This window comes from Gasterosteus aculeatus, chromosome 7 (genome assembly GCF_964276395.1).
Source record: "Gasterosteus aculeatus chromosome 7, fGasAcu3.hap1.1, whole genome shotgun sequence".
In the NCBI taxonomy this organism is placed as follows: Eukaryota; Metazoa; Chordata; class Actinopteri; order Perciformes; family Gasterosteidae; genus Gasterosteus; species Gasterosteus aculeatus.
The window spans coordinates 4,363,829-4,391,241 of record NC_135694.1 but is presented as its reverse complement, the minus strand read 5'-3'; the positions used below and the strand labels follow the sequence as shown (position 1 = coordinate 4,391,241).

Sequence of the window (27,413 nt, the reverse complement as noted above, 5' to 3'; positions counted from 1 at the left end):
GTGAATCTCCAAGCTTGCTTTGACGTCCTTGCCTGACTCCTAAATATAAGACCAACTGCCGAATCTGCCGGATCACAAAAGCAGACAAAGACTTTTTTTCATGCCTTGCAAACAAACCAGTTCATGCCTTTCTCACACCCTTTAAACTATCAATGGCAAGACATTGTAACAGAGAGGCCGCGGAAGGCTTTACAAAGGAAGCCTTTCAAAAGCCCGCTTGATGCTCAGGGAACCAAAACAACTCAGCGACTCGCTGAACCTCCAAGTTAAATACAGTGAAGGAAGGAACAATGTTTATTTTGCCCGCTAAAAAGATGAAGAAGGCGGACGAGCGTCCAGTCCGGCGGGGGGGGGGGGGGGGTGTCCTACCAGTGCTGGATGAGCTGCGGGTTCCTGCTGGCGATGAGCGTAGCTTGCTCATTATTGAACAGTGGCCCGAGTTCAGCAGCAGCGGAGCACGTCGTTAAAGTGGAAGCCTCTTGCTCACCGTCTCAGGCGGTTTGTTTACCTCCCCCTCTACGCGTCTCAGTCGCTGTAAAGATGTAACGGCGCATAGAGGGGGATGAAAGAGGGAGAGCGGGCACGAGACTGGGAACGACCGACCCGGCCGCGGTCGTTAGCGGAACACGAATGGCGTGACAAATGGCCGACGCCGTTCATTAATTAGTCACAAACACAGTCCGAGCTGATTCTCCTCCTCCAGCCCCTCGCCGGACTTCACCACCCGCCCCTGCCTGCCAACGCCCCCCCCCCCCCCCCCCCCCCGTCTCTCTCTGGTCCATTGCGAGAATATAAAACAGGACAGAGGGCCATTACTCAAACGTCTGCTCTTCCTCCCTCCATCTCCTTCCACTCCCCCCCCCCCCCCCAGATTGTTTCACCTGATGAAATGAAATCCGCCATCAGCGGTTGGCAACGCCGTCTTTATTTTGTACATCTACTTCCCGCTTTTGATCATTCTTATCTTAGCGCCGGATGCCAAAACATCACATCAAGCTCTTGTCGAGCCGGCGGATATTTGAGATGCGCGAACGTATGTCTATCTTTGGAAAATGAGTGACAAATGAAGTGACAGCTTTCACGCGCACGCGGATATAAGGGGCAATCTCTGCGAGCGTATGCGTGTCACTGACGGAGGGCGAGCCTCTTTGTTATTTTGTCATCCAGAGACACTTACTGAAGCACCTCTGAATTTCTGCCAGGCACAAACCGTGAAAGATTGTCTGTTTGATAATGAAATTTGCCACAAGCCGCCGTGAAAAACAAAAGGGCCTCCTTTAGCTCAGTGTGCCTCTGTGAATGTTTGCACGTATTCGTACATTTAGGTTTCTTTATATAAGTATATAGCACAACCGTTCTTGTCTCCGGCTGGCTGGCCAGCCCGGCAATCTTGGCAATAAATCATGTTTCCATGTAATTACAATCAACACTCAACAAATAAATTGACATAAATATTCATGGAAATTTTCCCTTGGATAGTCAAACATTTGTTGTATAATTAAAATCGGGGCCCAGAAGGGGAACCGCTCTCTATAAGCGTAATAACACTTGAAAATATGCTAAGATATCAAAGCATGTTTTATCATTTTTGCTTGTGTTTGTTTGTTTTCACCCAAACAAACAAACAACACATTTTCTCCCAAACACTTGTTTGTTGTGAAGGTGTGCGTTAGCAGATATAACAGCTTGTGTGTGGTCGGGGGGGGGGGGGGGGGGGGGTTCTTTGTCTGGATCAGATTTAGTGGAGTGCCACACTCCTTAGGAAACACGGTTTTCTAATGATTCAAATTAAACAACTGTTGCCTAATGAATTGCTGCCAGGGCCGTCGCGACAAAAAGAAACACTTGAGCAGGCGCGCCCCGAGAGAAAATTGAGTTTGGAATAGAGAAAAGAAGCAAGGGGGGGGGGGGGCAGAAAAAAAGTTAAATGAACAAATAGATTTTATTCACCTGAATTTCCCTTATTTTCACTGGAGGGAGAGTAAGATAGACGAGAGAGGGGGGGAAAAAAAAGCTAATTTGTTTGCAGACCAAAAATGGAGTTCACGCAGAGATCGCCGGAGGCTTTGGATTAGAATCTTCAGCAACCACCGTCTGCACAGCGACCTTCGCTCTCTTCATTCTGTGTCTTTTAAATAAATGAATAAAAATAAAAAAGTAATTCTTTCTTCGTCAGTTCATCCACCTATATTGGAGCGCGCATGTCTAGGCGGGGGAAGTAGCCGAGGGAAGAAAAACAAATTGGCCAACGTGTCGTGTGAAATCGCATGCGGCTTTTCTCGTTGGCAAATCCAATGCACCCCCCCCCTTTCAAGTATTCGTAGGTAACTATACGGAGAGACGTCACACTGTGAAATCATAGGGGAAAAGTTACCGACTTATCGGCCATGCACGCACGCCGAATCTCCGTTGATGGCGGGGGTTTTGCTGACCTGAAGAAACTTTAGTGCGTGAGCAAAGACACAATTATGTCTGACGTAAATGAGATATCGCCTTGTGCTTTCATGTCTAAAGTAGCCGAGCCCCACGATGTGCCCCTGCCACACAGATTCAATTACGAGTCAGCACTATTTTGCTTCATTTTTTTACAGATGCCAGGACCTCTTTTCGGCCCCTTTGTGGTTCGCCTGTGATTGAAGGCCAGCTGTGACAGCCACGGGTGATTGAGCAAATCCGTCATCCCAAAAAATGAACAATGCAAACAAGCCACAGGTCCGCTGGGAGCTCCCGCCGCATGCCTGGCTCGGGGTTTGTTTCCTGGACACTAAAGGGAAAACACATGGCCGGCCTGACTCTAGCAAAGCTGCAGCCAATACAAATAGGACTTTGCCACTCGTGTCAGTGATGTGTGACCTCCTGGATTTGATTTTCATTTCCTCCCCCCACCGACCCTCGTACCTAAAAGTTGAGCTGCGTCGTCAGCAGTCTGTCGTTCTTCTTTCATCTCCGGGCAAACCTTGACTGGTTAGCGGATTGTTTAGTCGAGCCTTTCGGGCCTTTTGCGGAAAACTTCAAGAGTCGTTGCAGCGGGTCGAATGTCAGATATTTTGAGTTAAGAGTTCTCATTATCATACTTCCAACCCAATCATCCATTGTCCCACATTCATGCTGATATGATAAAGTACATGCACGTACAAGTACGTGCTCTGCTGCCAGTCGTCCTCCACAGAGGAAGCCAATCAAAGCCAATCTCCATGGATGTCTGGCTTTACCATTTAGCCCACCTTCACCGGAGCCTCTGGGTGGAGCGTAGGATAATAGAACGATGTAGGTGGGTCTGCTTGGAAAACACAGGGTGTGTAATTTCAGCTGTAAATACCTTTTGGCGGGTGGCAGTGACCCACTACCGTGAACCACAGGAAGTAATTGTGGCTTGGCTGGACTTCGGGCAAGGGGAGCAAACATAAACTGCAGGGCTAGTGTCTTATTGCAGTCGACCGAGAGAGATGGAGTGATACAGAGAGGAGAGCAGCGAGATGGCAAGACTGATGAAGTGGCCAGTAAAGAGGGGGGGTGAGGAGGATGTGAGGGGGTGAGGGGGGATTTTGGCTCGGATATAGCGAGATAAGGGAGTGACACATGAGCACGGCCATGATTGCCAAGAGTGCCACTATGTAATTAAGAAGCCGTGTTTCATTTTTAATGGGCAAGCAGACAGCGACCCGCAATACGCCACCTGAGATCCGCGGGAAGTGCCAAGTAGCCACAGCACACCAGACAACATACTTGCTAGAATGTTAAATTGCCTCGATTCCATCGCGGCTGATTGCTTTGCGAAGCTATAATGCGGGTGAGGGCTGGCTAGCTGTAATTCCAGTACTAAGGAATTTAACCGATCCAGAGATGAAGCTATAGGAGAAATGCCCTTAAGGTGAATGTGGGACTGGAAATCAGGCTGGATTCAGGTTCTGTGTGGGTGCTGCGCTGTTGCATGCTAAGCACGGAACACGGCGGCCCGGCATCCGCAGTCAAAAAAGGAAAACAAGGAGGCCGAGAGCGGATGGTCTCTCAGGTGGGTTTGTGACAAAGGGAATTTCCAAAAGGGGTTTCTGTCAGGGCCGAGTAAGTTGTGGGAATTTAGGCTGGAGTCGCTGAGGCTTTGTTAGTGCAACCGCCTGCATAGTCTCAGGTATCGCGTTCCAGCCTGGCTGAACCCTGTCAAGCTCCAGTGCTCCTCTTCACTTCTTCACTTCCCCTCCATTTTCGTCAAGCTTCGCCCCCCCCCTCCCTGCTCGCATTCCTCCCAGGTCAGTCACGATGAAGGGGAGAAACCTGGGGTGACATTTCCAAAGAACACCCAAGACTTAGGGAGAAACACAGTGCAAAATGAAAAAAGAGGCCCTCGCAAGTTCAGCGTCTGATTTTTCCAACATTATCTTCTGAGACAACAAAGATGGAAAGTTATTCTTTCTTCTATTGTAGTCCGGATGGAAAGAGGTCCTTTTTATAACACCACTCTCACAAGGACATCCAGGTGCGAAGCTCCTCACACAAAGGATCGTACGATTGTAGGAAATTACAATGAGTTTGAGGGCCAATGCTTCATTTTTTCATACAGCTTTAGAAGTACTTTAAAAACAGGAGGTGCAGACATATGGGCTCTACGGCACACAGCCTCGTTAGGCGTTGATGATGCTATTAGGACTCTGTTGTCGATCTCTGAGAGCGTGAGTGTTTTTTAACCTCGGTGTTTTATGATCTGATCTGTCCAATCTGAATGTCCCCTAGCGCTTGTCAACTGGCGTTCTCTTTACTGACCCTTTATTGCACTCTTTGGGGGAATTAATAGCTGTATAACTATACGAGACCTAGTAAGAAAAAGACTATTCAATAAATACAAATAGACTGCAGGGAACCCAAAACATGAACTCCCTGATGCTTCCCACTATCGTATGTTTGGGGTTGAGCCATGAAAAGTTGTTGCTAGGCATAAAAAGTCCTCTGAAAGAACCCTGGAAGGATAAAGTCTTCGTTACAAAGCTTGTGCCCTGGGAACCACTTTGGTTTGAGAAAAAAGGAAGTGGGAATTGTTGGTAACTCGAAGAAGGCGAACAGAAATATAGGATAAGGAAATCGGGGGATCGTTCCATCTCAAGCTTACTTTTCATCCACATTCTTTTCCCAGTGTGTCTGAAAAGCCCTTGGAAGACTGCCACAGCTAGCACTGCTATTAGCATGCGCGTCACGCGTACAGCCGGGGAGACGGACCAGCAGAAAGAAAAAGAAAACACATGGTTACTTTCTTAAAGTCTGGGCTAAACTTTTAATTGCTCTTAAGTCGAAGATTAGGCCATCGGTGTAACAGAGATACTATTCAGGGGGGGGATGCGTTTGAAGATCTTCAAAAGCTTAGCCCAACCCCTGACCTGCTCTGAATGGCAAAGGAAATTGTGTTTTTCTTCCTTTTTTTTTTTCTGGACTGACGGGGTGGGGTCTGAAGATGGGTTGGCGGGGGAGGGGGGGGGGGGGGGGGGTGCTGAGTGGCAGTGCATTAGCTTCAAGCTGACTAATAACACCCTTTGTTTGCTTCGGCTTTCTTTCCGGTGGCCTGCAGGAAACGAGATCCCGCCGTGTCAGGCAGCTGATGGTATATTGTAAAAAAAAAAACTCAAAAAATGTTACAACAAACCTTCATAATTCACAAAGGCCTATCGACCAAATGGCTGATGTATTTGGATGTATGTGGGTCTTTTTTTTTCATGTTACATCTTCTCATTACAAATGGATGGGACCTTCTCCTGTGTGACGAAGACGCTGGGAAAGTGTCAACCTGAGCGTGGTGCTGCTTACATGGAGTCTGCCTGCCTAGTCATTTCAGCTACACCTCAATAGTAAAAGGAAATTCAAGCATGCAAGTGCCTCTGGTCTACCTGAGGGAAAGTAGTTGTGTGTGTGTGTGTGTGTGTGTCAGGTCTTTGGCATTGTCATGTCATTTCACATGTCAACCTGCCATCCGCTTAAGCTCACAATTTTGGCATGGGAGGTTGGGGGGTGGAGGGGGGGGGGGTCTAGGTGGAGCATGTGGGGATCCATCACAGCTGTGGCAGCGCTGCATCTGACCAACGGCCTACTACTGTCAGCTTGTGACGGGCCCAGGGCCGGCGCTAACGCTAGCTTGTTGTGACACGGGTCCGGGTGTCAGCAGAAAACATGACACGGCATCAACGGAGCCGACGCGGCCAAATGCCAGAGCTGAGCACTCGCTGCCACTGATATGAGAAACGGGGGCGCGCTTGTTTTGCCAACCTGTCCAACGCAAGCAGAGTTGGGAGATTTAGTAGCCTTCAAATGCTATATCTAAAGAAATGGAATGTCAGCGCAGAAAAGGGAGGGAAAAAGCGGGGGAGTGATAGCATCTCCGGGCTTCGACAGATTTGTGGCGAGAAGTATGAAGAAAGGAAAAAGACCGAGATAAGGGAGGGAAAAGTAAACCGAGAAAGATACGTTATTCTTTATTTACCATCCTGAGTGTCTGATGACAGATAACCGGCATTTAGGAGTTCAGGGCCTCCAACCACACGGGCCAACGGAAGGAAGAGATAGAATGAGGGAGGTTGGAGACCATAATGAGGCGTTCTCTTTGGGCACGCATCGAGCGGCCGTGACGCAAATAAAACCACCAGGTGGCGCGTCATTGCCAACGCGGCCGGATCGCATCTCCGACACGCGCACTCCCCTAAAAGGTCCTATCCGCCACCTGTTCCCGAGGACAGAAGCATAAGACAATTACCATCCGCACGATTATGAAAAACAATTATTGCAAACGAGTAATTAAGCCCAAACGTCGGGGTAAATAAACTGCCGGTGAGGAGGAGGAGGTTGACTGAGGGTGTGAGAAAGCCCCAGGCGAGCCAGTCGTGGGCGGAATGAGTAAAGAGCAGCGGGAGGGAAAAAGGTACCCGAATGAGATATGTGGTCAATCCTCCGCTGCAACATGAGGGTTGTTAGAAATGGAACCCCCCCCCCCCATCCCTGCCACCGCCATGTTCCCCCGTCCCTCAATCCTCGTACATCATCCAAACTCGGGGGCCCCTTATCTCCCCCCGCCTCTCCCCCCCTCTATCTCCAGCCTGTGTCACTCTCGCCGGCTCCCTCCCCGCCTCGCTATCTCTGCCGAGATCACGCAAGGTCAAATCTCGCCGGCGTTTGATGGATGAAAATGGAATTAAGACGAAAGCACACTTTCAGATAATGAAGATATGCGGCCGGAGATTAGGAAGCTGGGGACGCTGCTGAGGTGCCGACCACATTAATATTGAAATTTATGTTGCGTTTGTGCCGAGGCCCAGACGATCCCCCATGTGTTATTTTCACCAGGGGGCCTGTGGAAAACATAACAAAGATTTTCACAGCCTTTGAGAAGCGGGACACGGTAAAGGCAATGCTGCTTTTTTTTTGCATTTTGCCTACGCAGGAATTTAAAACGAGGTAACTGAAGTGCAGGTCACAGCCAGCAGAGGAGGGATCGGGTTGGGAGCATTAAACATGCACACCTGTGTGTGATGCTTCAAGGGAGCCTGCTCACTTTGGGCCCGTTCAGATATCTGCAGAGACCTCCTTGTGATATGCCGTACAAAAACGGACACAAGCAGGCACACGCGTCCTACAATCCAATCTTCCACATCTCGGCAGTCTGGAAGGAGCCGTGCATGCGTGTTCCAGGAGATAGGCGAAAGGGATAAGGCCCTCGGAAGGCATCAAAGACACTCTATCTGCACTCCATATTGCTGTCTGATGACGGCGATACGAGCACTAATCCGCATTTAAAATAGTCCTCTCCTCCTCCGAGTGCACTTAGCTAACAATGTCGCTCCTCTCCGATGCTCACCGTGTTCTCCCTTTCCTCAAAAACAAACCCCAAAAAACAAGCGCATAGAAGATCCGCTACGCACTCTTAAGGTGTCGTTCAGCTACAACCCTGTTAGATCTCGTTACTCCGTTGTTGGGTGTGAGCGGCCATTTTTCGGGGCGACTAATGGGAAATTTGATAATGCCGTCGGGTTGTTTTGGTACCCGGTGTCACGAGCTCTCCAGCGCGTTTGTTCCCTCTGGCATTTATGCACAATGAGTCAAAATAATGCAGAAAAAACAGAGTACAAAGGAAACTTGTGCGAGGTTTGTGTTTGGCCTGGTTTTTGTCCTTTCTAAGCTGCACGCTGTTGTAGCATCGGAGGCGGGGGGGGCGAGGGGGTGGGGGGTGGGGCGCATGTTCAGGTTACACGAAAGGTTGCCAACAATGAAGCTCTTTGTTAAGGAAACAGGCAGAATGCAGAAAATGTTCTTTTTTTTTTTTTCTTTCCCCCTCACGTTAATCAAAGGTTACGGAGGTCAAACAGGCATGATTACTGGACACCTGCGCCGGCTCTCCGGTGAGATCCGCACCCCGGAGTACCAATGTCCCTGCGCCATCCATCGCCAGCTAAAAATGTGCGCGTGTGCGCTTTCACCTATCACCTTACCAGCAGCTGGTATCCCGAGAATAAAGGAGTCGTCAGAGGGGACGGCCAGCGGAGGAAGGAGATGAACGGGGAGACCGGGTGGGATAATGGGCGGCGGTGTGCGGGGTTCGCAGATGGAACGGATCATGTGTCTCCCTCGCCCCCCCCCCCCCCCCCCCCCCCCCACCCCCCCCTCCTTCTCCGTGGTGCAGGTGTAAGAGCACCTCAGTGTAGGACAACGACTCCGCCTCCGGACCAGTTCTGCTCTCCGACTCCATAAAGGAGCCGCTGCTGTGTGTGATTCTGAGGCGCCATGAAGGTTGCATGAAGCCGGATCAATGCGGAGGCACGAGAGCCGTGCGTGCGTGCGTGCGTGCGTGCGTGCGTGTGTGTGTGTGTGTGTTTGCGATCGCTTTGAATAGGCTTCCCTGCAACCTTGTTGATTTTTCAGGGTGAACATAAGAGGCGATGCGGTAAAAAAGAAAACTGACATCAAAACTGAAGGCCAGAATGGAGGCTGTCACATAAAAAGGCCAAATATGAGCTCGTGTTACATTGCTCCCCCCCCCCCCTCTTTGATCTGAGAACAATGCCCGGCATTTCCCCTCGAAAACGGGCCGCCTTTCAAAAACCATACCTAGTTTCTGCCGAACAGGTTCTCTCCCCATTCACCGCTTCATAAAGCGAAAGCAAAGCAGCACAGCACCCCATCGCACTGCTGATGGCTCTCCTCTGGCTAACTGCTAATTCACCCCCCTCCCCTCCCTCCCTCCCTCCCTCCCTCCCCCCACCCCTCCTGGTGTAAAAGGTCATGAAGCAGCTCCGGCTTGAAACAATAATCTCTAAAAGCAGCGAGAGGAAAAAGAAAAACAGCCTCTTGGCCCATATTTCTATATGCTAACAAGAAAATTGGGTGTGTTTTATTTATCCACATTATTATGAATTTGGGGCAGTGGAGGAGAAGTTATTTATTAGTGCTGCACTCTCTGTTATCCCTCATGTATTTACTTTGCCTCCCCTGCTCTTTAACCCAGACCCCCCCTCCCCCCCCCCACTGCACTGCGCCGCGGGTCCTGTTATTTGGCCAAAATGAAAAGCAGGTCAGGCGTAGACTACGACTCAATAATCTGAGCATAATACACCCGAAAAAACGCGAGTCGTTACCACGAAACACGGCGCCGCTGTGAGGCGAAATCCGTCTGTGGGTATTATTTCAGGTGGTACACGTCCACCTTTGCGTTAACTCTAACCGCTGAGATGCAGTCCCACGGGGAGCGGGGATTGGAGAGCGCCATTTTCCCAAGATGCATCGTATGCTCCAGTGGTCGTATAATCACGCTGTGACGTCTGGAGGCGGTTCACAAAAACACCAACGCGGTGCACCTTTTACAGCGGATGCCGTGTATTTCTTCTTTTAGTAAACGGTCTTGCGTAACAATGCTGAATGTGTTTTTGCAGAAGTAAAGCTGAGTCATTGCATTTTTTAAATTTTTATTTTTTTTTCCCCCACGTCCGACATGTGCCAGGTACCAGCGCGCTCCAGATGTGATCATCGGCATCAGCGTTTGTTGTTCCAGCGCCGACAACTTTTTCACTCCTCGTCCATCCGTCACGAATATTACCCACCGAGTCATCCGGCGCCCCCGAATCCACTCCCTGATTCTCACGTGCCGCCTTTCAGCGCGTCCCGGCAGCGCTAACAGGGTAAAGAAAGACGAATTGCCCGTTGGGTTGTAAATCGGCAGATAAGGCGGGCGGCGTGTTTTCGCGTTACGGAGGAACTTCTCCTCGTGCGCTACATGCCAGAGCACAAAAACGGGAGTGAAGGTCCCTGTCATCCTTCTCTCTCTCTCTCTCTCCCCCGCTAATGAGTTCCATTTCATTCCCACATTCCTTTACACGACCCCATCAACCTCAGTTGTGTTGAGTTGCAGTGCCACAAGCTCTCTGCTCCTTTCAGTGCCTCCCCGTCTTTATCTCTCCATCCCAGTGCGGCTGATCCCCGTCGGGTCCCGCAATCTAGTTAATATTTCATCAAGTGGGGAATTTCACATCTGTAGGTCACGTACTGGGCCTCGGCAATTAGAAACTCAAACAGCGACCTGGCTGGCTTCTTTTAATTCTCCTTCTCCTCCCTCTTCTTCTTCTTCTTCTTCTTCTTCTTCTTCTCGCCCTCCCGCGCAGCCTTTTTTCAAAGGGAATTAACAAGTTGGAATTAAATTGAGCCAGCGCTGAAGTCCTCATAGCACAATCGCCGTGAGTGGCCGAGAGGGCAAAAGCAGAAGCCGAGGAGACGGGAGGGAAGGAGCGATGGGTGGTGGTGGTGGATGTGAGGGATGGAAAGGCAGAGATAGTGCGGAGACCGCCCGAATCCAACATGAATAAAATAGCATTGGGGGTTTTAAAGTGTTGCGCAGCTAAACGAAGAGCAGCCACAGTCATTTGCCGCGTACGGATTCTCTTTGGTGTCGCACAAATCCCTCCATCGCGATATTGCCACGGCTTCTGTGGACACAATGAACTGGAAATTGTACAGTAGCTTTCTATTGTTATTCTATCTCATGTGATCAGAGGAATTAAACGCTGACTTTTTTTTTTAATGTTTATAATGAACCAGTGAGTTTTTTTGATTTTATTTCTTATTGCCTGCAATTACATATGCGCTCACTAAAGAACATCTGCGCGGGCGGATTAAGTGTGTGTTTTGTGGGTCTTTAGTGCACGCTGGAATCTGTGGGTTTATCCTAGATGCCGTATCTGAACCAGATTAGCAGCGGCTCCCTCATTGCGAGGTCTTTGATTAACCCCTCACAGCGCCAGGAGGCCTTAGCACCGCTGTCGGAACCCTGGAACGTTACCGTGTCAGCGGTGGGATCCTCAACGCTGAATTGTGGTTGTTATTCGAATGTAGGGCGTGATAAGAGATGTGATCAATGAGCCATTCCCTGTTTGTTTGTTTGTTGTCGTTTTTTTCACCGGGAAGTCAACATAGTTTCTGTGGAACGGATTTAACGAGATCACTGATCCTTTATCGGCTTTAAGATGCTGAGTGGAGTTTACGCAAACACGGGGACGGGCTCATCGTGGTTTTATAGACCAAATCGGCGGAAAACAATGTTCTCACCCAAGCGCCTGTTTGGTGATTCTGATCTGGGACCAGCGATTATTTGCAACGACCGCCCAGAGCCCCGGACCCACAATGCACGACCTTGTGACTTTCCTGTTTGCTGGCCTGCCCAGCCTCAAATACACATCGATCTGTTGTTGGGGAGGGCAGCGTGAAAGATACATGAACAGAATTGATGTTAAAATTCAACCCGTCTCACATAAAACCACCCTGGCAAGTCGAGGTCCCTGCTGGTCTAATTTAAGCAGGCAAACAAAAGAGGCAGCCGAGCAATCTGGCAAAATAGAAACCGCCGCTCCGCCGAGGCCGTCACGCAGAGAGAGACGGCAGAAATCCACCGAATCTTTCTCCGGGTTCCGATCTCACCGAAAAGCGACTCACGCAAAGTCGATACTTTCGACGTGCGGGGGGGGGGGCTGCGCGATCGGGCGCGCGCCATGGCGAGACCCAGATCTGTCCGTCAGCCACGTGCTGCAGACCGTCCTGGAAGAGAAGAACTGCCCCGATCAACACACAAGCCGGGGCTTGTCAGTCACACATTAGCAGCCGAGGCACCACAAGGCAGAGGAGGAGATGAGGCTGAATGGTTATTAGAGGCTGTGAAATCTCTCGCCCAAAAGCTTCTCTCGCATTCACGGGCTTCAGTCAGTGAGTGCTTTTCTTTAGGAGGATTTTGCACAAAACGATACTGAGAAGGTTCGAGGCAGAGGAGCTGCACTAGTGCGTCCGAAAAACATGGACGTCCGCCACTGACCGTGTGTTCCTGTGAGCGTCAGAATACGAGTTTGCGAAGGAAATATGTTCCCGTAGACCAGGAGCCGTCCCCGTGCGGCTGCTTTACACCTCGCTGAGGGGGAACAGGCGAAAAACGAAGGAATTCATGCGATTTTCAACAACGATGCAGCTGTCGGTCACATCCACACTCGCGTCCACTCAATAGCTGTCGTGGGTCCGAGCTGAAGCAATTACCGCTACTAATATCAGGCAGAAAAGTACTATCAAGTCATACGTGATGATCTGACGGAGGCGTCTCAGAATGCTCACATTCGTATTCGTCTCCTCGCGGCAAACTCGGGGCTGGCGGAGAGAAACCAAAACGTATTTTTAGATTTGTTTCGCGGTCGCGGCATATGTGCTTTGGATTGGATTCCACCAGAAGCAAAGAGGCACGAAGCCCCGCGAGCGCGTTGCGCCACTTCTTCCCCGCCTCTCGGCGTGTATCAACCCGAGGATTGACCATCAGTCGCACACCGTCCCCGCTCAATCTGCTCGCTGTTTGATCTCAGCGAGGCAGAGCCAGCGAATAAACAACTCTATCACAGAAGGGTTTTGCATACAAGAGGAAGGCAAAGAGATACAAAGAAAAACAAATAAATGTGCCAGCCCGTATGAGGAATTCTGGGCCGCGTAATTAGGCAACATTCATAATACATGACCGGAGGGAGGGAAGGAGGGGAGGGTGGGGAGGGGAGCAGGGAGAGAAGAAAGGTGGAGGGAAGCGTCTCACTGTGAAGGCATGAGTGGCAACGCGCGATCCGCCGCCATCGATCAGATGCGCGCGAATGCATTCAGTGTGAGCGGCGGCGCCGTCGGCGACTCGTCTCTGCACCTGCGCGTCTGTTTGTGTGCGCGATGTGATGGAGGCAGAGGCCCCCGTGGCAGGTAGAAAATGGCCCGGGCCTTTTCATTTGACACCGCCGCGCCTTCAAACAAACTACCTGGGGCCCCCGCGCACACCCATAATCCATTCAAGGTAGCAAGCAATTTTCATTATTGACTGGCGAGAAACACAAGGCAGGGAAAGAGAGACAGACGGAGAAAAAGGAGTGTGAGGCGCGGTGGGGGAGGGAGGGGGGGGAGTAAGCGAAACGAGATGGGAAAACAAAAAAAAAAAAAGAAAAGAGCGGGGGGATTGAAAGCAGTAAAGGAGGGAGAAAGCCAGGGAGATAGCGAGGTGTGTTGGAGAGAAAATAGATTACAAATAAAGCAGGGGGGCTCAGGAACGGGGGGGGGGGGGGGGGGGGGGGGGTTCGGATGCGACGGAGGGAGGGAGGGAGGGAGGGCGGTTGGAGGTGAGATGGAGAGGATACGGGACTAATATATGGGTAGAAATATGTACAGGAAGTTCATGTTTGCCAATGCGGGGGGGAAGTGATGAGCTTCACATGATTCTTTATCGTTCTTTCTTTCTTTTAATGCGACCGGCGTTGAAAACGAGAGGGGGGGGCGCATTGGACGCTTAGAGGACCGGGGGGGTTGGGGATTTTGCTAACATTGAGAAGCAGCTCTGCAAACTACTGAAGAAGAAGAAGAAGAAGAAGAAGAAGAAGAAGCGGCGACTAGAGAAAGGCTGCAGTTGTTGATGCCTGAATGAAAATCCCTCTATAGATTGTTTAAGCCCCCCCCCCCCCCCCCCCCCCCCCCCCGCCCCTTCCCTCCTCCCGCCACCAACCACCAATAACTTTAAAAGCAGGCTACCCGTCCAAAACATATTGCAAAATATATTTGGTGGCGGGGGCTTGAGCCGTACATTATTCACCCCAAGCCTGGTGGGCCCAAACATCCGTTGACAGGGAGCATCCTCTGCTTTTATTAGACCGGGGAAAATGTGAGAAAAGGCGAAGAAGGGCGTATAAAAATGTGAGGGAAGATTGATATTCCGCTCGCCGCGTTGCCGTATCTCTCTCCGTCTTTTTAACAACCCGAGCCGGCAGCCGGGAAATGAGCCTGTTTTGTTTTATTGGAAGTTTGTTATGTCGTTTTTTTTTTTTTTTTTTTTTTTTAATATTCTAAATAAAAAATGACAGTAGATTTGTCACCCTCTCTTCAGTGCGAGCGAGCCGGTGGACGGGCGTCCCTGTGTGCTACTCCTTTCGCTAAAAAGGTGAAACCTGTGAGAGACTATTCGCAGCGGCCGAGTGAAGGGGTCCGCAGCCCCTGTACCCCCTCCCCCCTCCCCCCCGGTGCATTGCTGTGGCCTCCATCACGCATCAACAAGTCATGACGGGACCCCTCATCTTGCATTCGTAGCCGCGCTTCTTGCTTCCAAATCCGTAAAGCTAACGTCCCAGTTATCTTACCCCTTATCGTCGTCTCATCTTTCCAGCCCCCCTCCCTTCTCTTCCTTCACATTGTCTCTGACACACACACACACTACACTCGGAGGGAGTGTATTTAAGATTATAAGTCTCTCTTTTCTTATATATATTTTCTTCTTTACGACCGGGGCCCGGTCCAGAAGTTGCCTCTGTCAGCACAATAAGGCCCCTAAAATGGATGGTAATCATTCAGCGAGCATGGCAGCTACGGCCAGCCGGCAAAAAAAAAAAAAAGAAAATTGAGTGATTGAGAGAAAGAGAGAGAGAGGGAGAGAGCAAGCGAGGGGAGAGCGAGTCGCCTGGCTCCTTCGCTGCTAATCTCCGCTAATGGCTTCTGCAGTGCCAAGATGGAGCTATACGCACTTATAATGCAGCGGGGGGAAGAAAGCGGAGGGATTGGGCATGCGGGGGGGAGAGGTTGGTGGCTAGGGGGGGTCAACTGAGTGTTCAGTGTAAAGGGAGAGAGGCGGGGGGAGAGTAAAGGGAGTAAATTGTTAAAACCTGTTGTTGTTAATACAGTTTAAAACAGCCTTCTTTTTATTTGTGGTAGCTGGATGTTGCTAAGCTACACGCCGATCCATGTTTCCAGCTAACTGGATGTTGCCTAATATTTAACTGAGCCCTGTGGGAGGGGTGTTGGTTTAGTTAGCTAAAAACGTTATTAGCTTAGCGACACTGCTGTGATCAAATCTGGGATTATTTGTAATACTTCGTATCAGGATTTACAGTAGATTCATAATTGCTTCAAACCTGTACTATGACCTTATTTTCCGAACATACATAACAGCGGATGATGTTATTTTTTTTCTTTCTCAAAGTGAAGATTCCATAAATAACCCATTTGAATTCAGAAAAAAAGAAATTGAAATATTTCAAAAAAAGGGCTGTAAACAATCGTGATTTGACAATGCGTTGCGTTTGATAGTGTTACAACAACCAACATGCTTTGAGGGATTGGACATTTGTTTAAAGGGATTAGCTGTGGGGGATAAGCGAAATCTTTCCCATATCTCTTTATCCTAACTGAGACGAGAGACAGAAAATACTACTGGTTTGTGCCTGGGCTCATTTTCCATTTCCAAATGTATATCCATCCATTTCTACATCATCCGCTACGGTTATGCAAGCATGTGGGCACACACACACACACACACACACACACACACACACACACCGTACTACGAGGTCAAACGTCAATGATACCAAATCACTGTTGTCCATAGCGCACGCACATGCAAAAGGACTGAAGGCTGGGGATTGGAAGAGCAACCGGCAGCCCCCCCCCCCTAGTTCATTACGCCAACAGACACAGATGGCCGTGGTCAGAGCAGGGGATCAAATCCGCTGGACAGCACCCAATGGGCGAGCCATGAGCCTTCCCGTGGTCACAGACTACACTAATTGGGAGAAAGAAGCTTGAGGGAATTAGCAAGAGCAAAGTGTAGGGCGTCGAGTGTCTGTGGTGGCAAAATTCTGAAAGTTAAATTTAATTCTGAAACACGGCTGTGTCGTGGATTAACAGCGGAAATTGCCGACTTGCGCTTTAGAAATGGCCGAAAAATGTGTCCTTATCACCGCGGCCACGTGGGAAGTCTCGCACGAGGATTCTATACAATTTGCTTTGACTGGCCTCAACAAAAGTGAAAAGGAAAAAAAATCAGTCTGTCTTTTAGAAAAACTAGGTCATTTTTTGCATCCGGCACAGGGACAAAACAGACGCCGTCTGTACCGCGTCGATGTGATACCTGCTACACGCATTAAAAGGCTGGTTTAAAGAGAATCACTTCCGGTTCTCCTCCGTCTCTCTACTGAATGCCGCCGTTAGGTCAGCGTTTTATCTGCACAAGTACGCGTCAGCCTCTGTCCTTTGTCTTCACACGTAGTTAGCAAGTGGGAGCTAAACCGGTCGCTGTTTACACCAGCTGAGCGCACGTTAGCATGCAGATGTTAGCATTCGTGTGCTTCAGCTTCACGGGGCTGTTATCAGGGCTTACTCTTGTTTCCCCTATACGCCGCAGTGCTAATCAATCTACATACAATGTGTGTCGCATAGATTATAACAAACCTACCCTAACATCTCCCCCACTCTCCCCCCCCCTCCCTCTCTCTCTCTCTCCTTTCTTCCTCCCACTCATTCCACTCTGTGGAGACCGACGCAGGCCTGCTTAAGAGATGGAAAAAGAACATTAATCAACAAAGAGATGGCGTGTCATTGCACTTGTGTGTGCGCGTGTGTGTGTGATTGACTATAAGAGGCCTTCCGTGTGTGAGTGTGATTGTGTGGCGTTTGCGTCTGGCTGTAAACGCACCTCGTTGAACCTGCTTCCACCTGCCGCGACTGACTGCAGGCAGTGTGCTCAATGCTCTCCGCCGCTTTCTTCTTCTTGACATTCAAGCGGCGTAGTAGGGTTTGTTTGCCGGTTGAAGCGCCAGAAGTGAAATCCATCTGGCGTTACAAAGGAATGTGTTGACAAAAAGAGTGCACTTCTTAGTTGAGAGTGCGTGTTGGACTAAAACCCCAAAAGGAGCCACGAATCATCAGACCTGTCATCTATCACCTTGTGTTGTGTGTGTGTGTGTGTGTGCGCGCAGGTTTGGCGCTCCACTCATTTGACCAGAGAATGAGCGAATGTTATCATTTTCCCGCCCTTGACCCGTTCTCGCACCGGGGAAAAAAAAAAAAAGTAGATTGAGAAAAGATCGAATGAAGGGACGCGGGAGAAAACTAAATAAACGAAAGAGAAGGAGACAGAGGGAGTGAGAGAAATCCACCGCTTCAGGCATCAAAAGTACCAGACACCTACAGGGAAAGAAATTAGAAATAGTTTTGTGTTATTGTCTACGGAGGCTTTTTTTTTTTCTTCTTCTTCTTCTACAGTGGTATAAAATCTCATTTTCAATATCACATCAGGTTGTAAGTATTAGATCTCCTCCAAAACCCAGAACGACCCCGTACCCATCACACAGTGTCATAGAAAAAGAGTTATCCTCAGCGGATGGATTAGTTCCAGTCTTCCTCAAGCAGTCTTTGACCTTTAGGTTGTAAATTGCAGATGGTTATCTAGAGCCGGCCAGACACAGAATGACAAGCTAAAACTTTGGCTCCGTCAGAGAAGTTTGAGCCCTAAAAAGTTTGTTAAAACTTGTCCGTGTCGAAGGGTTTTATCTATTTTTCCGTCAGTTTTTTTTGACATTATCAGGTGTTCTAATAGAATTCTGGCTGATACGCACAGATGTGTGTGTGTGTGTGTGTGTGTGTGTGCGCGTGTCCGCCGGCACGCACTTCACACGGCGTTTGATCCGGCTCGCGCCGAGGTGACATCCCGCTTGCCAGTAACGAGGGCCGCTCTCGAGGAAGGAGAACCGGAGGTCAGAGGGGCGACTACGATTCCACAGGCTTTCATTTAGCGCTCGACTCAACCGCCGCCACCTTTCTTTGAGCCCCGAGATTAAAGACCTTCAAAAATAGACAGATTGAAATAATACATTTTTTTTTTTTTTTTTTAAAGTTCAATGACAAAAAAAAAAAAAAAACCCTCAGCTGTCAAAACTCAATGTCTTTGTATCACAAAAGGGAATTGGTAATTGGGCGTGAGAGTGGGGGAGAAGAAGGGGCCGGGGGGGGGGGGGGGGGGCGAGGGTTCTTCAGCCGCGCAACGCTGTGGATGGAGGTGTGCCGCCCCCCCCCCGGGCAGGAGGGGGGCCGGCCCACATGAAGAGGAGCTGCCTCTCAACCGCCTACTTCTAAACGGTATTGATGTCAAAAAGAGGAATAAAAACTGAACGGCACTTCCTATTGTTGTTCGGTCTATAAAAGACAAAGCGGCAGCCCCCCCCCCCCCCCAACACCCTCCCGCAGTGCGACGACATTTGGGTGAGTCATAAAAATAATCACCCAGAGCCGCTCAATGGTTAACCCAATCAATTGCTGAGCGAGGGTTGGGGGGTTGGTGTTTAATGAATAGAGACGGAAATATTCCAAGATAATTCTGCGGGTCAGAAAGCAGAATGTGCCGGGAGAAGGAGCCACTTACTCTCCGGCGTTACAACGGTGCTTTGTTTCATGGGCGAGGACACCTCTTTGGGGAAATCAGTGCAGCACCTGCTCAGAAACCCCTCAAGGAGCACTCAGGCCGCCCCTTTTGGAGGAGCAACGGCGGGGCGATGGCCTCTATTTACCCGGGGTTATTCAGCCATGCTCTTTATTCCCCCGCCTTGGGTGTAGTGAGCAGCGTCGGAATGCTGCGAGTCAACAGTTGACAGTGGTCTGATTTGGAGAAAAAAAAAAAACGGAAGCGAAAGGTTTTATTTGTTCGATCAAATGCAAAAGTTCTCCCTCAAACGCCGCGGTGACCGCAGAGACGGAGCTTCGCGTTCGCCGCTGCCCCCCTCCCCCCCCCGATTTAACTATTGAAATGTACGTGTAAAAGATGGTGTCTCACTGGGCAAAAACAAAGCAGCTCCTCAAATGCGACGGCGCTTGATTAATATTTCAGCGCTAAACGCAGGCGGGTTGGCAGCCACATTGCTGCGGTCCCTTTACTCCTTTGCTCTCCGAGCGGCAGATTGCTTGGGTTAAGCCCTTTGCCCGTCTGACCTTACACATAATGCTCCGTTGGTAGATTTACTTTTTTTTTTTGCCATTTGGATATATTACTAAATCCTCCAAGGTTCATCCAGATGGTCGCCATCCAGTATGTCACAGACCACAAAAATGCAATAAAAGGCAAAGAGAGGATTCACCCAGATATCGTTGCGGCACTCTGCCTTTAATATTTCAAGGTTGTGTGCATATTACTTGCACGCTTTGGGACAGAGGAATTCTCTTCAAAGGAAGGGTGTGTTTAACCTAGAAAATATAGCAATTCAGTGAAATGAATGCGTTCAAAGTGTGTGTGTGTGTGTGTGTATCTGATGCTTTGTGCACAGCCCAGGCTTCGGCTACGTACCCAAAGTCAACTCCGGATCATTAGAGGAGACCGGGTCAGCACTTGCTGATGCCACCTACATAGGATGGTGAGGGTAGATTTTTCTTTGCATGCGTTTAAAAGCACACGTGTGTGTGTGTGTGCGCCAGAACAAAGACGCCGACACATAAGCTGCAGCGTTTTCGGCAAAGATGCAGAAATGATGCAGCCTGTGTGTGTGTGTGTGTGTGTGTTCCCATTCTCTCGGGCCCTGCATCCACAGCCTTATCCTTTGTGCTTTTGACACGCTCGTACGTTCCGGGTTCTTTTCTTGCACGGCGCTGTGTCATGATCAATTTACCGCTCGGGACATGACGGCCCCTAGCGCCTCGGAGGATTTTAAGGACTTTGTGTGCAATCTTAGACTGCCTCGCTTTCTCTCCCACATAAAAAAAACAAAAAAAACGGGTATTTGTATTCTCATCCCGCTTTGGCCGCCGAGCGAGAATGCGTCCCAGCTTTCGCCTCTGTGATTTCCAGGTTATTGTTTAGAGGAGAAATAGCACCGCGCAGATGCCGGCCTGCGGCTTTTTTTTCGAGGCAATTCGCGTTCATTTTATGCTATTTTATTCCCACTCTGTTTCAAACTATTTGAAGTTGGGGGGGCGGGGTCAATCTGTAGGGCTGCATGCATTTCTGGATATGTACATCTGAGTGTGTGTGTGTGTGTGTGTGTGTGTGTGTGTGTGTGTGTGCACAGAAGCGGCGAAGCGTTTCGAAAAACATCACGCTCAATCAGTGGCAGTTTCTTCAGGGACCCACGGCGAGTGGGACGGATCCATTGACGAGTGGCGTTTTTACGCAGGTGCAGCATGTTGGTGCACCTGCCTCCTTTTTAATCTGCCGGGGCGTTAAAACACAAACAACCAAGCGATGTTCAGGATTTCAGTGTCTCTCGTCGTTCAATCTCAGGCAACAAAAAAGGAAGACAAAGAGTTATTTTGCTTTTCACTACCAGTAATCGAGTGCAGCGCAAATAACTGGATTAATATTTGAGGGCCGAGGGTTTGCCAGCCAAACTCCAGCCAAAATATGATAGTCATTCCGCTTTCGAATGCAGGTCGGCGCTGTTGCCATTGGCAAGGCTGCGATTGCCTGTGTGTGTGTGTGTGTGTGTGTGTGTGTGTGTGTGTGTGTGTGTGTAGGTGGGCGCACATCATTGAGCTGGCCGGGTCTGAACGTATTCACGCAATCTACATTGTGCATTGCGTCGCTCGTTCATTCTTCCCCTCCTTCCTCCGTCATCCTCTGCTTTCTCCTCCTCCTCTCCGGTCCTGCAGCCACCTGGCGAGTGTCCCGCGATGGAGACTTTTACAGCGGACCTTCTTTTGCTCCCTCCATCTAATTGAATAGTGCACTGTAGTATAAAATCCCCCTCATTAACGGGGCCTTCCATGGATTAAAATGCTGAGGCAAACACATTTTCCGCATGCGGAGGTACGTTAATGCGTTCGGTTACCTCCGGTAATGGAGTGAAAACGGGAGTTGACCGATGGGCTGCTGTTTGTGCGTTTGCCGGAGACGGGTGGCGTCGGGCAACGCTCGGGAGGGAATAGTACGCGGTGACTGATGCAGTTTTATTCAAACGGTTCCTGTGCGCGTTCTGCTGAAGAAAAAAAAAAAAACCTTTCTAAATGCAGCATTCGTCTTGTGACCTTCCAGATGCACCTCCAAGCCGAATCTACATGCAAGCGCAACGTGAATATTCGTCAATAAATCGCTGGCCGCGGTTCTCGATATCCCGAAGGCAATCGTTCCACGATATATATCCACGCGTGATGTATGGCGGCCTCCTGCACATCAATAGCGCAGCTCTTTACCGGAGAGAATTAACACCACAGTAAATGTTCTGCTACTGTTGCGGCAATTATGTTCTATTAATGATTACAACTGAACATATTTTACTCCTCCAGTTTATTCAGATGCAAGAAGACGTTGTGTATTTACTCAATGGCCGGTAATTGAGTCTCATCTCAAGTTTTAAATTCACACTGCGCCCCTCCGATGGTACCACTCGGGCAGAAAACAGGCCAAAACGAGAGCTGCCTATACCGAGAAGGTCCTCGTATTGGCTGACTTGAGACAGGCTGCAACACAGTGGCAGCTGCGTCCTTCCTCTGAGACTCAACGCAAGACGGAGAAAAAGACTGAGGCCACATCCTTCAGCCTGGTTTAGCACACACACACACACACACACACACAAGCTCCCTGTCTCCCCAACCAAGCTTAATATCATTTATTTACCAAGCCAATAAGGGCGAGCCGAGAGCTAAGGATGTCAACCACGTGAATTCCGTTGCTAAAGTTTATTTTTGCCCTCCTGTATGAAAAAACATACACAGGAGACGGTGAAAAGACCCTCGGTATTTATATTCTCAAGCGAAACCAGCGCATTTTCTCCCCATCCCAGACGAATGAAACGGGCCACAAACGGCGGCCGGGCCCCTGGAAAATGACAGAATATATCAAGGTCAATGTTTAATTTGTGATAGCTGGATAATGAATTCCGTTTGCAGCCCCTTGTTTGGTTGTGTTTCAACAGAGCGCGCTGATTTACAAAAATGAGGAGCTGCAAAAGAGCGGGAACAGGGAGCGGGGTAAAAAAAAAGAAGAAACGTTATTTGTGCAGAAAACACCTTATTTGGTCTTTTTTTTTCTCTCTCCAGCCGATCCGACCCGCAAACTCTGCCAGAACGATATGTCGGAGCAGAGTGTAAGACAAGAAACAGTTTACAAGAGGAGCGCCTTGCCAGAGGCATTTTAATGATCCGCAGGGTCTAGAAACGTGAGCGGCAGACGGGGCTCCTCGCAGACGCAGACTGAATTATTACTGTGTACAGAAGCCAAGCGTCTCCTCCCGGCATCGCATCAATCCCAGGGAGGTAGCCAAGTGTCGCCGTGGCCTCAAAAGATGTAAGGAAATGAGCCGAACGAAAGAAGGCAGGATTCATTTGCTGCGGAGGGGTTCAGCCAGAGGTCACTGGAGCCATTTCCAGCTTCTCTGGAGTCGGTGTGAACAAGCATTGATCGGGGGAAGTGCTTTAAGTTATGCAGTTGCAAGGCCACCATTACTCTAAAGCACGGCACTTCAAATGAAGATTATCGCGGCGTCTCATTGCAGTATTTACATGGCAAATGAAATGATTTTCATAAGGAGCCGATTCCTTGTGTTGATGATCTCATTTCGCGACACGAATCGCTTCATTTTGGACCGTTTTGTCTTTTTTCGCTTAAAATGTGCCGCAGCAACATTTACAGGTGACTCATACTTCTTCCCTGACTGTACTTTTTTTTTTTAGCAGCAACCTTTACAAAGGCTGAGGAAATGTCTGGATTTAAAGTCACACCGTGGTTTCTGAGCGTCCTGGCTTGTCCCCATCTCGGCGGCTTTCAACTCCTCGCCGATTTCCAGGGTGCCGGAAATACCGGCGCTCTGAAGTCGGGTAACTTTGACACGGCGGCTGGGACTTCGTCGCGCTCATGAAGGGGAGCGGATCAGAGCCCAACGCCGCCAGCCACGAACCCACCCCCTCCGCTCGAGGCCGAGGGAGCGGTTTGAAGGAGGCGCCGAGATGTACAGTGCACGCGACCAAAGGGCCACAAAACAACAACAACAAAGGAGCCACGTTGCAGGCGGGGAATGCGGTTTTCCCGCCCCCTTTTTTTTTTTACCCGCCAATTCCCAAACCTGCTCGCCCGTCCGCCGGAGACTCGATCACTGTGCTGATATTAATTCCGGCGATGATAGACGCGGGAAAGACAAAAGGCAGAAGGTTTAGAGTCGTCCTCTTTCGTTCCAGGCGAGCGAGGAATGCCGGGGCGCGGGTTTCCGGGGGGGGGTGTAACTGCCGGTTTGCGGCGGCAGGAAAGACGCCGATGGGCTCGGCCCGAACGTCGACACGAAAGCATCTCGAGACCACACCGTCTCCAAGCGACTCGCTTCACTTTGCCGTCGTGGAGTACTTGAAAAGGCCGGCGCGTATGACTGTTTTACCAGTGTTTGTTTAATAAAATAAGATTCATTCGCACACACACACACACACACACACACACACACACACACACACACACACAGTCTCTGGGGGATGAGAGGAGTGTTGTTTGTTCCAACTCATCACAATAAATGTAATTACACCGGGTATTTAATGATCTTTTTGGTTTTTTTCTTGTGTACTTTTTCAGCAAGAGCGTTGTCATTTTGTAATTAGCGATCAATAAGAAAAAAAAAACAAGACAAACTTGTTTTTGTGGAGCTGCTGCCCCCCCCCCCTCCCGCTCCGCCTCCCCCCGAGGGGGAAGATGCCTCACACGCAATTTTGATTCACAGCCGAATCCAAAAACTCGCTTGACGTCAGACAATGTTAAACTCCTGGAGACGCACGCTCACATGTTCGCACCCTGTGAGATTCGCCGCTGATGGAAGACGACGTGTCCATAGAAAGGATGAGACGTTAAATCCTGTGGGGGTCTTTTATTTTCCGACTGCTTCTTTTATTTATTTTTTTTTTTTACCCTGTGCAGTTTCCATGAGTGTTAAAAAAAAAAAAAAAAAAAGGCCTTTGTCTCTGTGCTTTGATACGTATTACTCTGTACTGAGGTGACATCTACAGAGGGGAGGGGGGGGGGATGCTTTGAAAAAAGAAGCTGTGCTTCAGGGCTACAACTACATTCTTTTCTTTCGTACAGTATTATATAATTAAAATGTGATAATATACCTACTATAAAGCTGTGTGTCTCTGCTGTTCGTCCCCGCGGGCTAAACTGCTGCAGCTCTGACAGCCCGTCCTCCCCCCCTCTCCCCCGGGGGGAGATGTTTCTGGCCACAGCTACTGTTTACCAAATCCAGATCCTCATTTAGAAACATACTGAAAACAGACTTTTTTTTCCCTGCGTTACTCTAAAAGGTCAGGAATGTTTTACTATACACATAAACTGAGGTAAAAAACCAACAAGTGGTCCACCCGGTTTTCCTGTGAGCTTCTCAGCTTTTAGAGAGCAGAGAAAGCAGCTGGAAGAACTTATATTTCCAGTTTTTCTTCCTGTCCTGTCTGACGCGAGGGGTTTGTACAGGCGAGGCTGACGGGCCCGGGCCGTCTAGACAGGGCGCTGAGATGGGGGGGAGGGGGGGCAGGTGCTGTGTGTAAACACTCCCATTGGAGACTTGAACTGGCACTTGTTTGAGTAACTTTCAAACGTGAAGGAGGTCTGGTGTTGATTCGCCATTGAACCCCCCCCCTGTCTATTACACCTCGTCTTACCATTACAGGAAATCTATACCTAATACCCTTCTTATTATGAATGCTCATTTTAATACTCTGATAGCAGAGGAGCGGCGGAGTGGGCGGTTATCATCGCTCCTTCAGGGCCGGGTGAGCGCGCGACTATATGCAGGTTTCGCCGTGCGGTTTATACGTTTTCATTCTCCCATCTTCATATGAGACCAGCTTTGAGTTATGCAAATTGAAAGTTGCAGCTTCATTGATATGTGCAAAGAAGCCAACAGATCTCCGAGTGGCTGCAGGGGGGGGGTTGTAGCTACAGCGCTAAAGCGGAGCAAAAACACCATCGGCGAGAGGCGGAGCAGGAGGCTTTAAAATGCAAATGCACGTTAGAGATGTAAAGATAGGCTCATGGGGTCAAAGCGGGCCGTGATGAAACAATGGACCCGGGAGCTGCCAAATTTAGAGGCAACCCGTGTCTCCCAGGAAGCATCTCCATTTGGGTTGGAATGGCAAGTGTGACCCTCATCTCGCTGCTCCTCACCTCCCTCTAATTGAATCAGGCTTCAGCCCAGGATAATTCTGTGTGTGTGTGTGTCGGAGGGACTGTGGAGGTGCGTGTTTGCAAGGAGTCTGTTAAACCAGGTCTAAAATCGTTAAAATTTGACTTTCTGAGATGACCCCCCCGCCCCCTCGCTTCGGATAACCATCCAATATGTTTCTGACGTGAAGAGAATATTGTGTGCACTGGCGAGCCGCCGGGCCGGATGCCCGTTCCTACCGGGACCCTGGGGGAGGGGGGGGGGGTGACTCCGCGCAGCTATGTCGCGAAAATCTCTATTAAATTCCCTCGTGGACATTCCCTGGGAAATTATGCATTATAAATGCCCCCCCAAACCCACCCCTGATACCGGGGCGTTTTATTATATTCAGATTCAGATGGATTTAATTAAGAATCAGCGGAATAAACATTAAAAATGTATGATTGGGAACTGCCGCAAGTTCTAGATTCCTTTTTTTTTTTAATCCCGCCTTCCGTCGAAGAGACGAAAACAATGTTCAAACCCTGTTCGGAGCCATCCAGAGCATTAATTAAAGTTTGCTTTTCCCCCCCCCTATTTTCTATCGCCGTGTGTCTCTGGTGGGGACTTGGCACCATCGAGGCCCGTTCGCGGACACAAAACTTGGGGGGCGCTCGGGGGTGGGTGGGGGACGCCGGCGCCTCTCGTCAGCTTGCGAGATTTCAAAGGGCTTCGAGGAGCTTGTGCCTTATAATTAGTCTGCTTTAAGAATGTTGAGGTAAACAGGGTTTAATTAGGCCGGGTCGAGCGATCGGGGGACAGATGTTGTGTGGCGGGCGGGAATCACACTGTGACGGTTTTTGGTTCGTGTCACAGTAGAAAACAAAAAACAAAAAAAACATTCTTGCTGTTCCAGAAAGACGAAAAGCAACTAATTGTTTCAGTCTACTTCCTGCACGCACACACGCACATGTGTGGAGTTGCATGCATGGTCTTGTTGTATTCTCAGGGAGCTTATTCTGCAAAACTGCACCCGCGAAAACGCCAGGACGAAAGGAAAATATCACAACCGCTGTAAATCCGAGCAGCGCCGCAGGGCGGTTCCCTGACAGTTTCCCTTCAGGGCTGAAGGGAATCCAGGGGCCGCGTTTCTCCAGAATGTCTGCCGGACTTCCTCCCTCCCCCTAAGTGGCAGCTGCACCACTTAAAACCTGCTGATGGGATCGCCGAGCTCCACCTGGGCTTAAGTCACTACTAAAGCGCATGAAGCTGTCCTCTGACAGGGATCAACGGCTAACAATGTGGCCCTCAATGCACCATTTTGGGAGAGCAACAAAGGCAAACACACCTCAAGGCGGGTTTTATGGATTCTAAGCCTCAAATAACCACGTCCGCTAAGCTGGAAGGGGCGAGGGGGGGGGGGTGGCGGTGTGAGAATGAGCAAGTGTGTGTGAGAGAGTAAACACGGAGGAGGGACCGTGGGTGAGAAGAATGGGAGTGTTAAAGCAGAGACGATGGGACGCGGAGACAAGGGAGAAAGAAAAAGCTTTTGAGGGGCAGATGATGAGGATGACAGCAAGCGGGGGGGGGGGGGGTAGAAAATGAAATCGTGCGTTCTTGACGGAGGCAACATGGCGGGGATCACACAGCTATTCTTCATTCACACACCTCTGCATCTCGCACACGATTCCAAAAAGGTACCCGAGCCCCCCCAGGAAGCCCCCCAGCGAGCACCGCTGGCCAATTTCTCAAACCTGTCACGGGCTTTATATTTTTGCTTTCTTTTTTTCGGCGGCACAAAGAGGCCTCCTCGGCGCCGTTGTCGCCGGTTCGAGGTAAACGCGCGAGGCACTGTCGTCCATAACACCCCCCCCTCCCCCCAACCCGCTTTGTGGCAGCACGCGGGGCATCCGTGGAGTACGTTTCAGTCGGTGCCGAGAAATCACACGAGCCGGCGGGGGAGCTCGGCTCGTGTGATTACGGGCCGACGGGAGCCGGGTGGGATTTTTTTTCTGAAGCGGTCGCTTGGGGATCCACAAAACA

General features: G+C 49.8%; 1 protein-coding gene across 6 annotated transcripts in view; it reads right to left on the bottom strand.

Annotated features, from left to right (window-relative positions):
• pcdh7b (protocadherin 7b) overlaps positions 1-27,413 on the bottom strand; it is a 92,309-nt gene that overhangs the window by 48,771 nt on the left and 16,125 nt on the right. The window lies entirely within an intron of this gene.